Source organism: Mobula birostris, chromosome 1, assembly GCF_030028105.1.
Source record: "Mobula birostris isolate sMobBir1 chromosome 1, sMobBir1.hap1, whole genome shotgun sequence".
NCBI classification, from domain to species: Eukaryota; Metazoa; Chordata; class Chondrichthyes; order Myliobatiformes; family Myliobatidae; genus Mobula; species Mobula birostris.
This window is the reverse complement of record NC_092370.1, coordinates 163,582,308-163,606,038: the sequence shown is the minus strand read 5'-3', so window position 1 is coordinate 163,606,038 and position 23,731 is coordinate 163,582,308. Positions and strand designations below refer to the sequence as shown.

Here is a 23,731-nt window from a genome sequence, read left to right as displayed (position 1 = left end):
CTGATTCTACTGAAAGGAGAAGGGGAAAAAGCGGTTTACTGGCACCTTAAAACCAACCACTTCGGGCAGATGGGGCTCATCAGCCGTAGTTGGCAGATCATCCAGGAGAAGGAAAACTTTAATCTCAAATCTCTGCTGCCTTGTAGCTATACTTACTCACGGGGAAGGCTTTGGGAGTAAACCCCAGGGAAATATCTGGAGGTGGTCTCTAAGGCAGTCCTACATTGAGTTCCATGCCGGCTGGCAACTCCTGTGATGCTGCTGGTGCTAAACTGTATCGGTCTCTGCCGCTCCTTTAGATTCATCATCTGCATGGAGATGGGGGAGCTGCTGCATGGACAACAGCTTGCTCTCCACATCGTACTGCCCTGGCTTGCGTACTTGCTTGAGTATCACACAGACAGCTGGGACGCCACATCCGTGGTCGGCTCCAACTAATGGAGGGCCTCAACTGATGAAGAATGCAGAAGAAACTCACCAAAAACTTACCTCACCCAAACCTGTTGAGCCAAAGCCTCCACACTTTAACAATGGCCACTCCATTTGTCCCTACCCTATTTTTATTGGCCCTTGCTACTGAATCATGATTTGATTAGGCCACCAGTAAAAGCTGAAAGTCCGCAAACACTCCTTTTTAAACCTCTTGCCCCGATCAGTGTGTAGCTTCCTCTCTTGATTCGAATGGGCCACTGAGAAAAGACGGACATATATAATTCACATAGTTATAGATACTGTAATGCCATCTACCACCTGCAAATCACAAGTCTGTAATATGATGGAATACTCTTCACTTGCCCAAGGGCATGCAGTTCCAAAAACTCTCAGGCAGTTCAATACTTTGAAGGACAAAACAGAGGTTGACTGATACCCTAACACCATCCAATACATTCATTCCCTCCACCACCAGTGCACAGTGGATGTAATGTGTACCATCTACAAAATGCAGTTCAGTTACCCATCCAGGCTTCTCTGACAGCCCCTCCCAAACCTGTGACCACCAAGGTCAAGGACAGCTAATATATTGGAATACCTTACCTTTGGGCTCTTCTTAAATTCTACCCTGAGTTGGTAATTGTAGTGTATTTAATATTTCAGTAATATTGTAAATGTGTCGTTTGATTAAGCATTTTATTTGTTTACATAATTCATCATCAGTTATATGTAAGAAGTACGTGAATAGCGTATGTCATTATGCCACTACGTCACGGGTGAGCGCCTCACTAAACTAAAAACTCAGTAGACAACTATCCCAGCTCCTGTGCTTTTCTTTTGATTAGTACCTGAGAGACAAAACATAACAGTGGTGATGAGGAAATTTTAAAGCAAACCCAAGACAACTACCAACCTGTTGAAGCGCAGCACGTTTTTCTTCAGAAGCGTAGAGAGAAGCTCAAGTTTTCTAAAAAGGCAGAAAATTAACAAGCAACAAGTACAGCCATGTGTTTACACAGACAGTACCAGGTGATAATAATAACAAATTTAAAAAAACAGAAATGGTTGATAGATGTGGTCTATTGCACAACAAGTAACTGGGTGATGTATACAAAATGAATTGAGCAGTATTTTGAAGCAAGTGAAACAGCTAATGAAAAATGAATGCCAGTGTTGCTGAATGCAAAGGGTGGAAAAGCATTGTTTGCTTAGAAGCTTAACTGCTCCAACCAAACCAGCCAAAATGAACTTTGTTAATATTGTCAATGTAATGCAGGAATATTTAGAACCAAAGCCATCGCTGATTGCAGAATGCTTTAGGTTTCATATTAAAGGGAAGGGGAGTCCATTTCACCCTACTTGGCTGAATTGAACAAATTATCCGAGCATTGTCAGTTAAGTGAAGGGCTTAATGATGCATTGAAAGATCATTTAATTGTGGAATCTTACATGAAAGCATTCAAAATGGCTCCTAACTGAAGCACAACTCACATTTTAAAGAGCAGTTGAAATCACTAATTAATTAAAATGGAATTGGACACTGGCTTGGCTGTTTCTGTCATTCCATAAAAAGAGCATTTCAAAGATACTGAACTGAAGCTTGCAGATATCCAACTAAGAAATTATACTGGAAGGTAATGGAGATTCCTGTGGGAATGACATTCGTAACAGTGAGAGACAACAACCAACAAGCCATATTGGACTTGTATGTGGTAAGAACAGGAGGACCAGCATTGTGGGGACATGATTGGCTGAGGCAACTACAACTTGATTGGCTATCCATCCACCATTTAAGATTATGAGAACACTCAGTCCTCTTTTATTGTCATTTAGAAATGCATACATGCATTAAGAAATGATACAATGTTTCTCCAGATTGATATCACAGAAAACAGGACAAACCAAAGACCAACACTGACAGAACCACATAATATTAACATATAGTTACGGCAGTGCAAAGCAATACCATAATTTGATGAAGAACAAACCATGGGCACAGTAAATAAAGTCTCAAAAGTCCCCGAGTCAATCAACTCCCGAGTCCCCGATAGTGGCGGCAAAAGGGTGAAACTCCCTGCCATAAATCTCCAGGCACCGTCAACTTGCCGATGCCTTGGAAGTAGCCAACCACAGCCGACACTGAGTCCATCCGTCCGAAAACTTCGAGCTTCCGACCAACCTCTCCGATACAGCCTCTCAAGTGCCATTCTCTGCCGAGCACCTTCGACCTCCCCCCGGCCGCTGAAACACACAAAGCCGAGGATTTCGGGGCCTTCAGCTCTGGAGATTCCGGTTACCACACAGTAGCAGCGGTAACGAAGCGGACATTTCAGAAGTTTTCCAGATGTTCCTCCGTACTCTCACATCTGTCTCCATCAAATCAAGATTGTGCACAGTCCTCTACTTGACAGATAACAGACATCATCACCGAAGTGGCCGCGCGCGCTGCCGTCACGCCGCCATCTTCTCCTCCTCCATCTTCTTAAAATTTGCTTGCCATATTCCCTGTAATAGAGTCAACTGAAAGTGAATTAAGAAAGGTACTGGATGATACCGTAGCTTTTCCATGCTGTACATTGGAAAGCTCAAACATATCAAGAATAAAAGAGTGTTAAGTGAAAATGCCACACCCAAGTTTTACAAGGCCCGTCTGGTTCCTTATACTATCCGTGATAAAGTAGCCAGTGGGCTAGTTCATATGGTGGCTGAAGGAATTCCCTCCAAGGTTGAGTGGTGCCCATGGGCAGCACCAGCCAGGATCTGTGGTGATTTTAAGGTCACCATCAACCCAGTACCCAGAGGGATCAAGGATCAGATCCCTCTGCCCAGGATAGAGGATATCTTTGCAAACCTCTCAGGAAGGAAATACTTCAGCAAATTGAGGCCTATATACAGATGGAGATGAAAGAAGAGTCCAGAACGTTTCTCACCATAAGCACTCACAAAGGTCTTTATTGCTATAATAGGCATATTCTTGGAGAAGCATCTGCACCTGTACTCTGGCAGAAAGCTATTGTCCAGGTGCTGCAAGGCTGCCCGGGCACGCAGTATCACCTGGATGGTATCATTGTTACTGGTAAGGATGACAAGAAAAATCTACAAAATCTCAAAACACTGTTAAAAGGATTAGAAGATTATGGGCTCAGAACACATTGCAACTGTGTGGAATCTTTAAACCATTCATCACCTACTGTGATCACACCATCAACACACAAATGTGCTGAGAAAATTCAAGCAGTGGTGGATGCCCCAAGGCCAAGGGACATGTCACAGTTGCAGTTCTTTTTAGGATTTGTCAATTACTATACCAGGCTCCTGCCAAACTCGGCTTCTGTGCTCCACCTCTTGAACTCATTTCTACAGATCAGGAAGAAATGGCAATGGACAAAACAGTGTGAGGTGGTTTTCCAGATGGCAAAGGAAATAATGAGGCCAGCCTCTGTGGTCAGACATTATGATCCACATCATCCAGTGAAGCTTGCCTGTGATGCCTCACCTTGTACAGGTGCAATCATATCACACGTTATGAGTGAAGGAAGTGAACACCCCTTAGGCTTTGCATCATGTTCTCTTATCGCTGCAGTGAAAAGTTACGCACAGGTTGACAGAGAGGCCTTGAGGTTAGGGTGTAAAACATTTCAACCAGTAATGGAATGGGAGAAGGTGTATCCTCACTACTGATCATCAACCACTAATGCCCATTTTCAATCCACAGAAGGATAGTCCACTAACAGCAGCAGTGCAAATGCAGAGATAGACCCTGTTTCTTGGAGGACACAATTACAAGATTGAATTCAAGAGGACAACTCATCATAGAAATGCTGATGAAATGTCCCATTTATCCTTTGAAAAGAAAACACCTGAAAACTTGACAAAAGAAGAAATTCCTCTTGATGTGTTGTCTCTAATGCAAATTGAAAGTCTTCCTATAATGGCAGAAATGATCCAAAGGGAAACTGAAAAATTCCCCACACTGTCTCAGGTCCACATGGCAATCCAAAATGGTTGGAATGTGCAGCAGAAATTCCAGTTCTCCCCACTTTTACCAGTGCCGTGATGATATTCCAATTGACCGGGGGTTGCCTTACGTGAGGATTGAGAGTTGCTGTACCATCCAAACTGAGAGTTGAAGTGTTGGAGGAGCTACATGGTGGTCATCTAGGCATGGTCAAAATGAATACATTGGCTCAAAGCTTTGTCCAGTAGCCTGGGCTAGATCAGCAGATCAGACAACTTGCCATGCACTGTTGGGATGCCAACACATTCAGAAGATACCAAGAGCAGCACCTCTCCATCCCTGGGAATGGTCTGCATTACCCTCACAAAGCATTCATGTGGATTTTGCCAGACCATTCACTGGCAAAATTTCTTGGTGGTAGTGAATGTAGCTACAAAGTGGCCAGAAGTGTTCTCAAAAGCTTCCACTACAGCCTCACACACTGTTGATGTGTTGAAAAGCCTCTTCTCAAGGACTGGTGTTCCGGAACGCTTATTCAGTGACAATGGACCAGTTTGTTGTGGAACAGCTTCAGTCATTCCTGAAAATGAATGGAATAAGACATAGTACATCTGCACCGTACCCCCGCCCCCCCCCCCCCGTTACAAGTGGCTTGGTGGAAATGTTTGTCCATGTTCTAAAGGACGCATTATGAGCAGTATCAGCAGAACACACCACACTGAATTAGAAGCGCATCAATTTCATCTTTGCATATCGCAATGCAACACACTCCACAACCAACAACTACCTGATCTTGGGCCGTCCCTTGTGCTCATGCTTTGATCTCCTCAAACCCAATCTCAAAAGGAGTTTGCAGGACAAAGAGCTGAGACAAATTGAGGGCTCCTCAGACAAGGAGTTTAGATGTTTCACTCCTGGACAAGCAATCCTGGTAAGGGACCACAGAGGTGATCAAAAGTGGATACTTGGAAAGAATAAGGACAAGAAGTGAACCACTCGCCCATACAGTGAGGATTGTGTCAGATGTCATCCGGAGCTGACACATCAATCAGTTGAAGAGAGCAGAGTTATTTGTTAGAGAAAAAAGGGTGTCCAGAGCTGTCAGAACCACTTCCTGCAGTCCCTGAGTCAACTCCTACAACCATCACGGAGGAGGTCCCAGAACCTGAGATTGTTTCACAGCCACAAATCACACCTTGTAATCGGAGTGACCCCACCACCCCCCATCAGAAAAGACTTTATCCCATGTGAGTAAGAAATCCTCCACAGTGATTAAATCTTTAGGCCTGAATGGGACAATTTAAAATTTCCTGCACTGTGGATATCTGTATAATATTTGTATTATATGTAGATGACTAGAGAACAATACGTTACATATTTGAGTTCAGATGCATTCTGTATTGAGTTGGAGTTTATAGCTAAGCAGGGAGGAGAGTAGTGTATTTAATATTTAAGTAATATTTGACTAATATTGTAAATATATTGTTTGATTAAGCATTCTTTGTCTGTTTGCATAATTCATCATGGGTTAAATGTAAGAAGTACGTGAATCATTACACCACCACATCGTATGTGAGTGTCTTACTTAAAAACAGGAAAAAACGCTAAGTAGACAAATATCCCAGCTCCTGTGTTTTTCAGTTAGTTTCTGGAATTACAAAACATAACAGTAATATGTTGCAGTTCCTTCATCACTATTCGATCTAAATGCTGGTACTCCAATCCCAACAATAATACAGGAGTACCTTGACCAGAGGGATTGGTCATTCAAGAAGATAGTTTACCATCACCTTCTCACAGATCATTAGAGATTTGCAATAAATGCTGTCCTTTCCATTAATGGAACATTCCAAACCTAGAAAAGAAAATGAATTGAATTTCAACATACTTTTATGTTATCATTTAGCTGCCAGTTTGAACACAGGAAATTCCATCAATTGGTAGAGCCGTTATAACCAAATGATCTATTCTAATGGTTGGTTAGAGTTCAAAATGGCTCTACATGGAGTTTTGTGGCATTCCCCGTTCATTGAATTATAGAATAGTCATATGCGTGGTGTCTGGGGAAATCATAAGCACAGCAGCTGTTAAGCTCCACTGTGTAATTTACAACACAGATACCACCATATATACTTCCTATGCCTCTAACAAGAGCTGTTCGATAAGTCACACCTTCTTCCTTCTTAATGGTCTGCATTATTATTTTTACATTTTCAAGTTAAGTTCTCAGTAAGCTGCCTTTAAATTCCTTTCCGGTGGTATTTAGTCTATTTCCTATCTTATGTTTCATTTATCTCAAGTGCATGTCCTTAAGTTACTAACGTGCCTTAAAATGGATTCATCAAAGTTCCTTATAATTTTGATGCCCTTTTAATCAAATCAGCTCAAAGGAGACATCTTCTGTTACGCTGGTAGCTCTGTATAAGAGATTCCTTCATAACTGCTATTCCATCCTCTTAGTATCTGCACCATCATGTTTGAGCAACCATAAAAAATAGCCCATCCTCTAAATCGTTCATGTGGCCATCTCCAAGTGGCCAGGGATATGAAGGTTTCTGTGTCAAGTGTAGTGATCTTGGGATGCTTGTTCTTCCTCATGGGCTTGTGGACTGTTAGACACAGGCCAGTAATTGCAATACAGAGATTATGCTTGCAGTAATATTAGGAGCTATTGGTCCAGATCAAGTATATCCTGTCTAAGGCAGGAAGATAAATTTTGTTTATCTGTCTAGTTGAAGTAATAATAGTCACCAGAGAGAACCAAGTCATTTCCATGGTGCATACAGTGATCATTGCCATGGTGAAGTCAGGCATCCACTTATGATGAAAGGAAGGCTCATTCCACAGCAAATGCAAGGATCATTCCATAAACAATGGATGAAATGCAGAAGCTGAAGGAAGGATTGAGGATCAATCTTCGAAGTATGCAGTTGGGAATTCTAAATTTAAATAACTATATGAGAGCAAGTATTGGTGCTGGTGACCATTAAATAAACCTCAGTCTTTAAAGCCCTCCTAGAATGCTGATGACCCTCAGCGAAGGAAAGCTGTTCTCCTTTACTTGTATGGCTTTTATTTGACTGCTGATGCACTGCAGTGTGATTGATTCTTAACTGAGTTGGCATAGCAAGCTTCTTGGTTATGGCAAATTGCCACAGACAATAATAATATAAATCACCTGTCATTGCCACAAAAGCTTTGAGGGGAAGGACTATGGTGCTGCCACCACTGAGGAGGTGGACTCTGTGAAACAGGCCCTTGAACATTTCACTGTTGCAGTGTTTAAGGTTGAAACATTAGTGATTGATTTAATGAACTGCATGACTCATTGAATAAATGTATCACTGTATATTTTATGAATCAATTATATCTTCGTGGAAAAAAATATGGCCTACATCAAACTGGGCATCAGTTTCATCAAAGAAAAAGGCACAGTTAAACCAGATGGTACTTTAAAAACTTCCTAATTTTGGGAGATGTGCTGAAATTGATAAGAGTTGTACCACAGAATAGTCATTCAACAACAGGCAATATGCTACTCACTGAGCTAAGCATTTCACAATATCGTTAATTATGGCCCACCAGATGTATCGTGATATACAATCAAGTAGAAAGACTCTGAGAATTTGCAATATAGATTTTTAACCCTTAAAAAATCTCATACCATTAGGTCAAATGTGGGCAGAGACAAACCTGCTGATTATCACTGCAAACAACAGGAATTCTGCAGATGCCGGAAATTCAAGCAACACACATCAAAGTTGCTGGTGAACGCAGCAGGCCAGGCAGCAGTCCTGACGAAGGGTCTCGGCCTGAAACGTCGACTGTACCTCTTCCTAGAGTTTATCACTTCCCATCCTTCCTGCCAATAAATTGGGGTTTCTCCATCCTGAAAAATACCTGGAAGACACACAGAGATAGCAAGGATGCAGAATATATAATGGGTTAGGGTCTTTAATGGGCTTTGCCAAGTGAACTCCAGAGCACCAATTATAGACGCAAGAGATGCTGGAAATCCAGAGCAATATGTATAAAATCCTGAAGAAGCTCAGCAGGTTGGGCAGAATCCATAAAATGAATAACCAGTCGACATTCTGGGCCAAGACCTTTCATCTGGTCCAGTGTTCTCGAAGGATCTTGGCCTGAAACATCAACTGTTTATTCATTTCAATAGATGCTGCATGACATGCTGAGTTCCTCCAGAATTTTGTGTGTGTTGTCCCAGAGTACCAAAACTGGCTGTGTTGACCAAATCCAAAAGGCTTGCATTAGATGTTATGAGGGGAAAAGCTCCTTCTCACCAATTTTCTTGTCACGGATGTAGCTGTGTGTTGCCTACCAGGAGCACAAGTAGGAGGCCCTCCTGGATGAGTAGATAAACTCCTGGCCAGAGCTGCAGTGGATCCAGTAGTCATTTTCCACATCAGAACAAATGTCATAGGTAACAGCAGGCTGTCAGTTCTGCAAGACAAATTTAAAGATTTAGGTGGAAAGCTTAGGGGCAGAACTGACAAGCGGTCTTCTTGGAAGTTGTGCCTGTGCCACACGCCAGTCCAGGGAAGATGGAGGAGATTAGAAGAGTTAACAGGTGGCTCAGGTCATGGTGTAGGTCAGAGGGGCATAGGTTTATGCGACTTTGGACCCCTTTTGGGGCAGATGGAACATGTATTGTCAGGATGGGTTGCATTTGAACCAGGGAGGCACTAATGTACTGAGCAGTTGTATGCTTTAGTTAGTTGAGGACATTTTAAGCTAGGGAATGGCGGGGGTGGGGGAGGTGGGCAGGGAACTTAGAACAGGCCAGGGTCAGCTTAGATACCTTAGTGGAGAATAACATATTAGGACATAAACCTAATATAGGTTTCAAAAATTTTTTAATGGTTTGGAATAGGATGAAAAACATCAGCAATAGACTAAGGAAGGCCTGTATAAATGCAAGAAGTATTAAAAATAAAATAAATGAGCTGGAACTATATGCAAGTGTGTATATGTATGATATAATAGCACTAACTGAAACGTGGCTGACCTCAAAGGTTGGCGATGAATGTAGTGTTAAAGGATAGACATAGGAAAGACAGGCAAGATCGTAAAGGTGGAGGAATAGTCACACACATAAGAGAGAATTTAAACGTGAGGCTGCTTATGATAGGAGATTAATCGAGACTTAGTGAAGATGTCTGAGTAAGAATTGAAAACTATAAGGATAAAGGAATAACATTGGGTATATGTTATAGACCCTCTAATGCTGATGGTGATTTTAATCAACAACTCTATCAGAATATTTAAAAAACAAGTTCTGAGGATGATGTTATAGTTATGGATTAACTTTAATTTCCCAGATATTAAGTGGAAGAACCCAGTGGTTAATGGATTATAGAAAAGTGAATTCATTGAGTTATTGAATGATTGTTATTTCAGTCAGTATGTTAATGCACCAACAAGAGGGGAGACCTGTCTAGATTTGATAGTCTGTAGCAATCAAGATAGAATTTTGATTACGGAGTTGTTGAGCGTTTGGAAACAAATTATCATAACGTTGTTAGTCTCAAGGTTTTTTGTGAGCATATATCAGTAAAAACCAAAGACATTAAATTGAATTTCTAAAAGGCAAAGTTTGTGCAGATGCAGCAAAGACTTCAGAAGGTAAACTGGAAGGAACTGCTTGATGTTCAGTCAGTTGAGGAACAATGGAGTTGATTTAAAAAGGCAGTACATGCAGTGCAGGAAATGTTCATACCCAAGGTTGGGAGAAGCAATTAAAACAATAGATCAATGGATGAATAAAGATATACATAAAATTATTGAAGAAAAGACAGCTATATAAGGAATACAGAAAAATATCCTGCAGGGCATATAAGAATATGAGAGTTATAATCAAGATGTAGATTTGGATTGCTAAAAGGCAGGTTGAGAAGGATATTGCTGATCATCCTAAGAGATTTTCCAATACTTTTAATAGTAAAATAAAAGTCAAGGAGGAAGTTAAGTGCATTAGGAATAATAGTGGGGTGTTAAATTACACAGAGAAGGACACCGTGGATACCCTTAACTCATATTTTGCTGAAGTATACACCTGTGAAGATGTTAACAATATGCCATAAGGATAGAGAAAAATAAGGTCATTTTAAGTGGCTTAGACACCTTAGGCCCTGATTCAGCTGAAAAGGCTGAAAGTTAATAAATCTCCATGGCCAGCCAACATTTATCCAAGGGTACTTAAAGAGGTCTATGATTATATATATAAACCCCTAACATGTATTTTTCAAAAGTCATTGGAGACTGGTGAAATCCCTAAGGACTGGAAATGGACTAATGTTGTCCTAGAATATAAGCAGGGTGACTACACTGACCCTGGTAACTATAGACCAGTAAGCTTAATGTGTATCGCGAAAACAATAATAAAGAATGAGATGGAAGAGCAGGCACCTTAGCAGACAGCCAGCATGGGTTCAGAATGAGGAAATCATGCTTTACTAATATGCTGGAGTTCTATGAAGAGGCAACTAAAATTTATGATAACAATGGAGAAATTGATCACATTTACTTGGACTTTCAGAAGACATTTGACAAACAGCCCCATGAGAGGTTAATAATCAAATTGCAGGAGGTAGAGATTCAGGTTCAGGTGTGCAAATGGGTGCAGAATTGGCTCAGAAGCAAAAAACGAGTTATGGTGAGAGGATCATTTTCACACCTAGAAGATGTTAAAGTGGGGTTCCACAGGGATCGGTTTTGGGGCCGCTGCTGATTTTAATTTACATTAATGATTTGGATAAGCACATAACAAATAAACTAGTAGAGTTTTCGGATGACACAAAATTAGGGGGATGGGCTGATAACATTCAGGCAGCAGAATCAATACAATTAGATCTAAACAAAATCCAGATGTGGGCTGATAAATGGCAGATAAAATTTAATGGAAGTAAATGTAAAATATTATGTATAGGAAGTAGCACCCAGGAGGTGTGGAGAGGCATGAAGACCATCACTGGTTTCAATCAGCCTAGAAACGGAGTCTCAGAATGCAGCCGTGAATGGGCTAATGAGTTAAACCAATTCTTCAATAGGTTTGGCAATTGTCTTCCTGTTCACACCCCCTCAGCACGTCAGTCTAGGTGTCGAGGCATCCAATGCCCCTTCAGCACCAACGCCTCCCTCCTCCCTCCTCCCCCCTCCCCCATCCAGTTCAACACGGGCTACCACTGTCTACATCCCCTCCTTCTCCTGCACCAACCAATCCACACCTCCACGTGCTAACTGCCATCGTCCCAATCTTCACCTCCCCCTGCCCCCACCTTCCACCAACTCTCCAGTCATCATCGACTCACCTTCACTACTGAGCAGCTGAGAAGGGCTCTGGGGAAACTCAGACATGGCACAGTAGTGGGGCTGGATGGTATGAACTCTATGGTCCTGAAGGAGTGTGCTGAACAGTTGTGTGGAGTTCTCCAGCACATTTTCAATCTGAGTCTCAGCCTGGAAAGGGTCCCGACTTTGTGAAAAACATCATGTGTGGTCCCAGTATCTAAGGGCCAACCAAAAGTCTTGAATGACTACCGTCCAGTGGCTCTGACCTCACACATCTTGAATACCCTAGAGAGGTCGGACCTGGCTCACCTCCGACCCCTGGTCAGGTCAGCCCTTGCTACCAGAAGCACGTTGGAGTCGACAATGCTGTCATCTACCTGTTGAACAAAGCTTACTCCCATTTAAATAATCAGGGCAGCACTGTGAGGATCTTTTCTTTTTGATTTCTCAAGTGCCTTCAACACCATACAGCCCTCATTGTTGGGGGAAAAGTTCCATTCAACGCAGATTGGCACTTCCATTGTATCCTGGATAATAGACGACCTGACTGGCAGAACACAGTTTGTACAGCTTCAGAGCTTGTGTCAGACATGGCTCTAAGCACCACTGGTGCCCTATAGGGTAAAGTATTGGCTCCCTTCCTGTTTATCCTGTATACCTCGGAATTTAGAGACAACACTGAGTTATGTCATCTGCAGAAATTCTCTGATGACTCAGCAATATTTGGGTGTATAAAAGGAAGATGGGAGAATGAATACAGGGCCCTGGTGGAGGAACTTGTCAAATGGTGCAAACGGAATCATCTGCAGCTCAACATCACTAAGACAAAGGAGATGGAGATGGACTTTAGGAAAACTAAGCCTGCACTGCTCCCTGTTACTGTTGATGGTGAGGACGTGGATGTGGTGAGGACTTACAAGTACCTTGGGGTGCACCTGGATGACAGACTGAATGGAGTACCAATACAGAGGCTGTGTACAAGAAGGGCCAGAGTCGCCTCTACTTCCTGAGGAGACTGAGGTCCTTTAGAGTGTGCAGGCCTCTCCTTCACATTTTCTTCCAATCTGTTGTCACCAGTACAATCTTCTATGCAGTGGTGTGCTTGGGCAATGGCATCAACATGGGTGATGCCAACAGACTCAATAAACTGATTGGCTCAGTTATAGGAGTCAAACTGGACACACTGGAGGCTGTGGTAGAACAAATGACCTTATGGAAAATCCTGTAATTCTGGACAACGTTTCTCACCCTCTGCATGCCACCTTGGCTGAACAGAGGAGCACTTTCAGTAATAGACTAAGACAACTGCGCTGCTCCAAAGAGTGCTCTATGAGGTCATTCTTACCCTCAGCCATTAGGCTCTATAATGGGTCAACCTATAGCTGGGGAAATGATGGCCCCCTCCTGTTAGACTGTTTGTGGTAACTTATTGTTCATTCTTTCTTACTTCTCTTCTAATATTTGTTTATCTGTGCACTTGTAATGCTACTGTGACACTGTAATTTCTTTTAGGATCAATAAAGTATCTATCTATCTGTCTAGAACTATTAAATATAAAATGTACACTTGGGGGTCTTTAGTTAGAAAGTGCACTGTATGGACATCCCAGTAGACTCTTCACTATCAACATCGAGACTATGCACAGAAGCGATTAAGAAGGCTAATAGAATGTTGGGCTATATAATTCTCAGTGAAGTTCAAGGCGAGATGTGCTCCTTAAGCTGCTTAATGCTCTTGTGCGGCCACACCTTGAGTACTGTGTACAATTTTGGTCTCCGTATCATGTGAGAAATGTGAAGGCAATGGAGAGAGTCCAGAGAAGAGTGACGAGACTCATTCCAGGTCTGCAGGGGTATGAGCTATGAAGAAAGAGTGAAGGAATTAAATACTTTTAGCCTAAGTAGACGTAGAATGAGAGGAGACATAATAGAAGTGTTCAGAATCATTAAGGTTATACGTAAAGTGGATGCCAACTGCTACTTCAGAATTAATCCATCATCAAGGACATGGGGCCATAGGTTAAGGGGAGGTTTCAGACTTACATCAGGAAGCATTTCTTTACGCAGAGAGTTGTGGACACATGGAACAAATGACCTAGCTGTGGAGCTGAGTGTAATACCTTAGAGGTTTTCAAATCTAAACTCAATAGTTATTTCAACACACGATGTGAACAGGAATTTGGCAAGATTTGTTAGGCCGAATGGCCAGTTCTTGTCAAAAACTTTCTAATGTTTCTAATAATAGGACTGACCACTGTGCAATCCTCTTAAAGATAAATGACCATTTTCACCTGTCAAGGACACTCCATGGGTGAAAATGCCACTATATTGTCGTAGTAAATGGGATTCATTCAGAATAGATCTTTACACTGTGAATATGAGAAACATCCATGCAGTATCTAGTAATCATTAAAAGCAGAACTATATCACACAGCCTTGCATCATGAAATTAGATCAGGGTTCTGCTGTTATGAAGCAGTTTAGAATATGAAATTGCCAATACAGAGAATTGATTTGCATCATATTCTCATATTTCTTGATTAATTGCTAGAAGCATTTGTATTATCCAAGTAATAGAAGGTATTATTCAACAAATAATGAAAACAATTTATATGCAAATCAGAACTAATCAACTTCTGATTTATACAAATCTTCGCCAATTTCTAATTTCTTCCCTATACAAATAATCCCCTGACAGATAGTTAGCATTCATCCGCCCAGTAAATGTGGAGCCTAAAGTCTGTTGGAAGCTCCCAACTAGACAGTACGTCTGTTGCTTATGTCAGAAGATGACAACTACTTTACTTTTCCTGGTGAAAATCATCTCCATGGAACAGCAGAGGAAGAGTGTGTTCTTTCATTTCTATAGGAACATCTGTCTCGCACCTCAAACGCTCACTCCTATCATCCCTTTCCTCTCTTTCTTCCTTTGCTAAATTTAGCCCACCTCTTTACTCCACCTTCTACTTTTCTCCCCCCTGCCCCACCCTCGTGCCCTGTCTTCCTTCCCTCCTACCACGGAGACACAACAAAATGCAGATGCTGGAATCCGGAGCAACAAAACTACCTGAATGAGGAACTCAGCAGGTCTTGCAGCTTCTGTGCAAGGAAAGGTCTCAGAGATACAATCAATGCTCCAGTGAGATTCAAGAGGAGTCATTGCCATTCTGACTGGACCATTATGTTTGAACTCCATTCCCACCAAAAGATGGGCTCAGATAAAGAAATGGCCTGAAATCTCAGATTTTCCCTAACTTACTGACCTTCTGTGATCTTCACAAATCTGGAGAGCAAACAAAAGTACCTCTTGGGATTCACTTAATCAGAATTGTAATCATAGGACAGCCTTTAATGTCTTATTATAATGAAATTCAGCTTGCCGCCTCCCATCACTTCCAGTTGATGAAAAATGTTTTGAATAGGATTGGACCACTGAAATTTAATATTTGCAATGACACTCCAACTTGAGACCTGACATCCATCTTTTTTTAAAATGAGCTCATGCTGACAGCTAGCAGCAGCCTAGAGCATGTAATCAAACATTTCATAGGTTCCTCTATTTTGCACACCTCAGATAACACAAACACTAAATGCATTTACTTAATAACAAGCTTAATGCTGGCTGACAGACTTGGAGACTGAAACTGAGTTTCCTTCTACTGCCAGCAAAGCAAAACCCCCACTATAGTTTAGTTAAAGACTTAATTTTAAATCAATTAGTTTAGTGAGCTTCTCTTGTATCTCCAACTCTCTTTGCTCTCTCCTTGGCAGCCGGTATTATTACTGGTTTGTTATTGTCATATGTACACTAAAAAGCTTTTGCATGAAACCTAGACAGATCATGCTGTACACATGAGGTAGTGAAAACAGAATGAAGAATATAGTGTTGTCATTACAGAGGAAGTTCAGTGCAGGTAGACAAACAAAATGCGAGGGTCATGATGCAGTGGTTTGAAAGATCTAGAGTTCATCTTTCAGCATCTGAGAGGTCCATTGAAGAGTCCATTGACAGTGGAATATAAGCTGTACATGAGCCTGTTGGTAAGTGCTCTCAAGCATCTAGACCTTCTGCCGAAAAATAAGGGGAGTAGAGAGGATGGCTGGTTTGAGAGGAGTCCTTGATTATGTTGCCTACTTTCCTGAGATAACAGGAAGTGTGGACAAATTCAACGGAAGGGAGGCAGGGTTCTAAGATGGACGGGCTGTGTTCACAGCTCTCTGCCATTTCTTGCTCTTTTAGGCAGAGGATTGGCCATACCAAGCTATGAAGCATCTGGATAGCATGGTCTCTGTGGTGCATCTGTAAAATTAATGTGATAAGGGACATGCTGAATTTTTTTTATGATGATGAAGAAACATAGTCCTCTTTTATTGTCATATAGTAATTCATGCATTAAGAAATGATACATTATTTCCTCCGGTATGATATCACAAAACACAGGACAAACCAAGACTGAAAAAAATGACAAAACCACATAATTGTAACATATAGTTACAAACAGTGTAACAATACCATAACTTGATGAAGAAGTCCGTGAGCACAGTAAAGTTCAAAGTTTCTCAAATGTCCCACATCTCACGCAGACGGGAGAAGGAAGAAAAACTCTCCCTGCCATGTCGACCACAATCCAACTCTGAGTCATCCGAAAACTTTGAGCTCTGATCAGGTCTCCGACACCGAGTACTGAGCGCCATCTCTGTCCGAAAGATTCGACTTCCTTCTCGGTTGCCAAAAGCAGGCAAGGCCGGGGATTTTGAGGCCTACCCTCCGAAAGATTCCCGACCACACAGTAACTTTCTTCAACTACTGAGGAAGTTGAGGCGGTGTTGTGCTTTGTCTTTCATTAACCTAAAACCTACTGATTGGCTCACTTTAAGCATTCTTTCCCCACCAGCATTTTTCCCTGCCTTTAAAATTCATATTTTTAATACACTCATTGGAGAGCATAGTGACAGGACTGGGATTTAGTGGCCATTCCTGAATGCTCCCGAGAAATTGGTGCAGTGCCTTCTTGAACCTCCTTGCAGGAGGTTGATCTGACAATGTTGAAAGGACAGGAACATACAATCATGTCAGGAAGGTGTGTGACTTGGACCTGACATCAGAGATGGTTTTGTTCACTCACTTTGTACTTTAAGGTACCAGAAATTGTGGGTATAGGTGGTGCTGATGAGAAGCCTTGGCAAGTTGCTGCAATGCATCTTGTAGATATTACTCACTGCCGCCATAAAACATCATGAGAGAGGTTAGTGAATATTTTCAGTGCTAGATGACATACCAATTAAGCATCTTGATAATCTGTTTTGCGGATGGGTTGCTTCAACTTTGGAGGAACCGGGAGATTAAATGCTTACGAGACCAACTGGAAGTGACTGACAGCCAAAGGTTCTAAGTAGGACAGTCAGCTGTTGGCCACTGGATACTCAACTCGCCTTGGACTTCTACAAAATCTGAGGTGATCCTGAGGTCACTAGACTCTCCATTGGATCTAATGGTGGAGCATCAACTTCATGCAAGGGATGGCCTTGTGGAGAAAGGTAAGTGCAGGTAAATATTTTAGTTATTTTAATCCAGTTTAATTATTCCAATAATTTGTTGCTATTTTAATTGAGCTTTTAATTTTTATTCTAATTTATTTAAATTGATTTTTATTCTCTTAATTCTTTAAGCCAGCTTGAATAGTTTTAAAATGTCCCTAACCATCTCTTCAAAACTATTGATGTATTTTGCAGTCCACAGCCGCCAAAGGCCATTGGATGCAGGACAGTAGGGTTTAATTTCTGCATGTTACTCACTGTTCTTAGTCCACTCCACCTCATCATATCCCCTTCAGGTCCACTTGACACTCAATATCAGGGAAAATTGTGACTGAACAAGTAAGCAGCAGAAGTGATGAGAATATCCACCCTGCAGCAAAACAGTCACTAAAACGGAATTCTTAATTTAATTTGTCTTCACTGCACTCTTCAGTGAACTACTATTAATAATTCCTAAAGTTACAGGGTAATGATCCCTAAATTCCCTATTGCGCATTGCTGCTTGGAAATAAAATGATTTTAACGTTTAGCTTAGAATGAACCATGCACTGCTCAATGAAATGATCCTTGCATTCACCCCATAAGAATTCGTTCATTTACCACGGATGATTCTAAAAATCATTCCAGATAATCTAATTTTGCCAAGTGTTCCTACCTTTGCTACTGACAGGTTCCTACTTTTACTGTGAAATGATTCCTACATCTTTTTTTCCCCATATTTGTCACTGGGGAGGTAGTACAGGTATTTATTATCCCTCTGTAGTTGCCCTAGAGAAGCTACTTGTTTCTTGAACATCTGCACATTCAGAGTACAGGATCTTTGGCCCACCAATCCTACACTGATCCCATCTTATTCTCCACCACGTTCCTATCCACTTCCCTGCATACTAGAGACAATTTACAGTGACCAATTAACGTACCTTTCAGCACATCTTTCAAATTTGGACGGGAACGAACACCCAGGGAACCCGTCTGATCAGAGGAAGTGCATACAATTTCCACGGAGCATGGAGCTCAGGATGAAATCTGGGTCATTGGAGCAAAGGCAGATGAGCTCAGGGCATGGAGTAATACCTGGTATTATGATATTGTTGCCATTAGTGAGACTTGGTTGCAGGAGGGGCAGGACTGGCAGCTCAATATTCTAGTGTTCTGTCGTTTTAGATGCACCAGTTAATCTCTTCTCCTGTGTGCCTGCTTTTATCTATTGATATGTAGTTGTACAGACACAACAGGGTGTAAAGTGTAAAGTTAAGGGATATATGATGGGAAACGTGTTCACGCAGAGGATCATGAGAGTGTGCAACAAGTTGCCAGTGCAAGTGGTGCACGCAAGCTGTATTTCAACATTTAATAGAAGTTTTGATAGGTATATAGATGACAGGGGTATCGAGGGCTATGGTCCCAGTGCAGATCAATGGGAGCATGCAGTTTAAATAACTTGGCATGGACTAGTTGGGCCTATTTCTCTACTGTACTTTTCTATGACTCTATGGAGTTCCGCTACAGTGTCATCCCTTTTGGCAAAGCTCCTACTGCGAATGAGAATCTCAGGACTTTGACTCAGCGATGATGAAGTGTCAGCAATATATTTCAAAACCAGAGAACATTCTGTGAGCTGCCTTCATGAACAACTGTGCAGAGATATAGAGCTTGGAAACAAGCCTTTTAGTCCACCAGGCTCGTTTGAGTTCTGTGGGTAGGGAGTTGATGTAGAAGAATTCTTGGCGCAATAGTACTATGCGGCTTATCGCTGATAGATGCTGCAGCCATAGTACACTGATGGTAGACAGTACGTACAATTACTGGTAGAAAGGTGCCAGGTTTTGCTATTTTTAAAGATGAATATTATTTAAATATCTTGAATGTTGTTAAAGCTGTGCATATCCAGGCCATTAAATAGCATTTCAAATCATTATTTACCTTTTTTTTTATAAATTCAGAAGCTTCTATTCTATAAATAGGGGCAGGTATCTAGCTCTCATCCCTGTGTAATACTTACTGACCCATCAGAGGCACTGTCTTTTAAATGGAACTTTAAACAAAGAGTTGCTCTACTCCCTCAAGTGAATCTAGAAAATCCCCAGGCATAATTTTGAGGAAGACCACAGTGTTCTAACCTATTCCACTATCAATATAATCACTATCTGCTTATTGTCTCTTTACACTTCGTGGCAACTTGCAACGTGAAAATTTCCTGCCACGCTTCCTAAATTACATCCACGAATCCACTTCACAAAGTACTTTTGCTTCAAAGCTTTTTTGAGTTATCACTATATATAAAAGGGCTCTCTGTACAAATCATCAGTTATTGTGGTGTGTATGGGAGTCGGGTGGTTTATACAGAATAAACAGTGTGATTAACAAGGAAGCATCACCTGATAGCATGCCGATGACAGCTTCATTGACAATAGAGAGGAGGCTGATCAATTGGCATTGGGGCAGTTTGTTAACTGGATCTATCACATGCATTTTTCTTGTGCTTTGTAATCTGGGCAAACTTCCACTTTGCCAGGATTGTGCCTGCACTGATATAGTTAGAGGTGTGCTGGTTTTTACTTCACCAGGATGTTGTCAAAGACTGTTAACTCTTTGCAGAGCCATTTGTTGATATGATATCTTTAAGGTTTGATGTTGACCTTGGCTGATTAATATTAGGTGTTTCATTGCAGTAAGCTTTTATGAATAAAAAATGTTAAGATGGGTAAAAATAGGGATGCTGTTAAAATGTATTGCTCCTTATGGAAGTGCACTAAATAACTAAGTCTCACTGTCAGGGTTCTTATAAAAGAGACTACCCAACCATAAGGACTCTGGTAAAAGGAGACTCATCATCAGAGTACACCTTACGTAGACCATTCATCCCTCTATTCCTCCATCTCTCACTTTTTTCTTTCATCTATTTTAACTTCTTGATATTCCTTCTTCTGCTTCAGTGTTACTCAATTCTTCCCACTTTGCCTCCCCCCTCCATTATTTTTCTCTTTATGCTTTCCTTCCTTTTTCTCCATCTGTTTCTATGTCTACATCTTCTTCCTTCCCCCTGTCTTCCTATTGAATGTTTTTTCCATGCCCACATGGGTTTTCCCCCATTTTCCAAAGACGTACAGTTAGGGTTAGTGAATTGTGGACATGCTATCTTTTCACTGGGAGTGTGGCAACACTTGTGTTCTGTCCAGTACAATCTTCACTGGTTGATTTGACACAACACGTTTCACTGGATGTTTCGATGTACCTGTGACAGACAAAGCTAATCTAATCTGAACCATTAGCTGCAGCTGGACTCATCTTCAGTGAGAGGTCTTGGACGACACTGAACCTGAATACAAAGCCAACTGTCAGCAAGACATGTGAGACTGCAATAATCCCATTAAAACGTTCACAATCAGTTGGATGGACTTTGTTAATGAAGAATCACCATAAGGACGGCATTGCTTTACGAAGAGGGTTCACCATGTGAAGGACCGTGAGATCTTGCCTTTGTAACTGAAGATCCTAAACATTGAACTAAAAAATCTAGAGCTACGCTCTGCTGTATGACATCACCAGATTTGGAGAAGGAAATGCCAGCAGTCACATTCCTTTCTCTCAGCTATTCCTCATTGCTCAGATGTTTAGTTAATGTCAGTCAATCTGCATTTTGTAGTAATTTTTCATGTCAGGCCACCACGTTCAATCCATTTCTTGGTAAACACATTCAACAGTACCAGCTGCTGCTGTCACCTGCAGTGAACATTATGTAATTTAACTTGGTGAATAGTCTTCACATGGGAAAAGTTTGAGATGTTTTCATGAGCACTGATTAACAAGAACAGTCACTTTGTGTTCAAGGCAGACATCATTTATGCAACAGAAATTAAAAATGGCCAAAGAAAATGTAGAATATTCCTCTATTTAATTAAAGGCCATATTCCTGTAAATATTTTCTGTTAAGCTAAATTTCATAAGTTGCAAATACTGGGAGAGATGCATTGTGTATTCTGAAGGATGGAGAGGGGCATACCATTCATTATAGCAATAAATAAACTCACATTTCAAGGACAAGTAATAAAGCATCAGCAGTTTTCGAGTAAACATTCGGAAATCAAGGAAGTTCTGCACAGTAATGAAAATTAAGCATTAGTTATGGGTAATCTACTGCAAAAACTAGGACTGTGTCACCCAAGAGCAAGTGTCACCACCAAAAATAAACAGAGAAGTTGAAGCATTATATATTACACAAAGCTCCCAGATGTACTTAAAATTTTGAAAACGTACTTATTTTTATCGTTGCTCACTGCCAGATCAAGCCAAACATATTGGATAGGTTAGGATCTGGAGGTCCAGGGAGCATTCAGCTGCTCAGGTGGACCGTGGCTTAATGTCATTACACAACTGCCTCCTTCTGTCCGAAGTTCCAAATAGCTACTTCTGTGAGATCAATTGTAGATAAAATGCTTGGGGCTGTTACAGTAATAGGCAGCCACTTGCCAATCTTTGTTTGCTCATCTTTAATCAGAATCTAACCCATACTGTATGTAAAAGGAAATATTTCAGAACACATTGAAGAGGGATCTGTTCGTAAATCATAGAATAACAGTTTGCAGAGCTGTTACATTCCTGACGTTGTTCCCTTTCATGGGTATTGAGTGTAGTGCTGACCATGTGCAGAAGAGTGCAAGGCAATAAGCTAGCTTTGATTTTACTGAGCAGCAACGTAATCACTAACGTGGATCTAAATTTGTCAACCCTTCCTCTATCCTGGAATCTTTTAGGTAGAGGAGGCTTCACACTGTATACAAACCATTCTTTAGTTCCCCTCAGAATCTCTGACAGTACAGGCAGCATTAATATGCATTTGACCCTATTCTGGGAGTGCTTATTCAGTAGCTACTGTGCATCTATCAGGCATGGTATTATTTTTCCATACTGACACTGATTGACAATGATAAAAATCTCAATCTCTCTGAGTACAAATAATTTTCAAATCAGAACTCCATAATACACTCTTTCCTAGGCAGAAAATAAAACATTCATTGAGCAGGCATTCAACTATATACACTCACAAGGAATAATCAGGCTGAAGAAACTGCTCAGCCAGTGAACCAAGGAAATGACTCCATCAATAGCATTTCCAAATCAATAATACTGCTAAAGATGGATTTGGATCCTTAAGGTTTCAAAGAGCTTAGCAAGGGCTCCTCTAGCTTAGTTAATGTATGATTACAAACTTTATCAAACTTTCAAAAAATAATCGCTGAGAATAGTGGATCAGCCTGTGCTCTAAGCACTGTGTGTGAAGCAGTCTGTCTCCAGTCAGTTGTCTAACTGATGCATTGCTAGATGCCGCTAATGGATGTCTAAAGTATATATTCTAATTGATATGGAGCATTGATATTCTGTGAAACAGCATCAATAAATCCTGGCAATGTTATCATTACACCAATCGCTCCCCCAGGATACCTTCAATGCTCAAGCCTGCTTTGGTAGCCCATTTATTAATCCAGCATATCGGGTGGTTATGAATCGTGCAGGTAAAGAATCGATCTCTGCTTTGTGCTGGTGCAGACTCACTTCAGTTGGGCTTAACATGAAGGATTGAAAATCAGGTTAAATTCTTTCTGGGAAAAGGAGTTTAAGCTATTCTCCCTCTTTTACTGTCCAACAGCTCCTAATGGAAAGTGTGGACATGATTGGAATTTGGGAGTAAAGTAAGGAATTCAAGTGATTTAACAGATCAAATCAATATTAGAGATAATCCCCTATTATAACAGAACGCAGAACACTGAAATAACTTAGCAGGTAAAAAAGCATCTGGTGCAGGGCCTTGGCCTAAAAAGTTGACATACCTCTTTTGTCCATAGCTGCTAATTGCTCCACTGAGACACCCAGCATTCTGCTTTGTCATCCAGATTCCATTTCTGCAATCACTCTTTTGTCTCTTCTGTAAGTCCTGTCTTGGATGGACAAGGACAAGTGAAATTGGACCAAGAGAATGATGATGTGGGCCAAATCAAAGTGAGGCTAATCACCTCTAGTAATGAAAATAACAAGCACAAGACCAGCAACTGCCCTGCTGTCGACCGACTGACACATCAACATGGTGCAGGAATTGATCTCAGATGCAGTTCAAGGACAAAATGAAGATGTTGAGTTATTGTGTTACAGTCACAGAAGTGCTTTTGAAGTCCTGTTACGTTAGCAATGTACGAAATGCAGCATTCAGTTTCTACATAACGGGATTCCACAATCAGTGATGAAGCAAGTTACCACAGAAAAGTGGATAAAATATACTTCCAGTTACTAATGCTGCATCAACTCAAAGGCCAATTTATTGAGAACCTCCTGTACCCTATTAAACGGCCACTGAATGTAGGTTCGTGGTCTTCTGCTGCTGTAGTCTATTCACTTCAAGATTTGATGTGTTGTATGTCCAAAGATGCTGTTCTGCACACCATCGTTGTAACACAATGTTATTTGAGTTTCTGTCACCTTCCTGTCAGCTTGAACCAGTCTG

At 41.2% G+C, this 23,731-nt stretch overlaps 1 long non-coding RNA gene across 3 annotated transcripts; it reads right to left on the bottom strand.

Annotated features, from left to right (window-relative positions):
- Nucleotides 1–2,306: 2,306 nt before the first annotated feature.
- LOC140208062 (uncharacterized) lies at nt 2,307–23,335 on the bottom strand. 3 transcript variants are annotated; one of them, XR_011888674.1, is made up of 4 exons: nt 23,064–23,335; nt 8,692–8,851; nt 8,084–8,290; nt 2,307–2,937 (listed from the first exon to the last, which is right to left on the bottom strand). It is a non-coding gene; the product is annotated as an uncharacterized lncRNA (long non-coding RNA). The 3 variants fall into 3 exon arrangements; XR_011888668.1 differs by lacking the exon at nt 2,307–2,937 and having other exon boundaries at nt 7,666–8,290; XR_011888669.1 differs by lacking the exons at nt 2,307–2,937; nt 23,064–23,335 and adding an exon at nt 11,719–11,759 and having other exon boundaries at nt 7,666–8,290.
- Nucleotides 23,336–23,731: the final 396 nt, after the last annotated feature.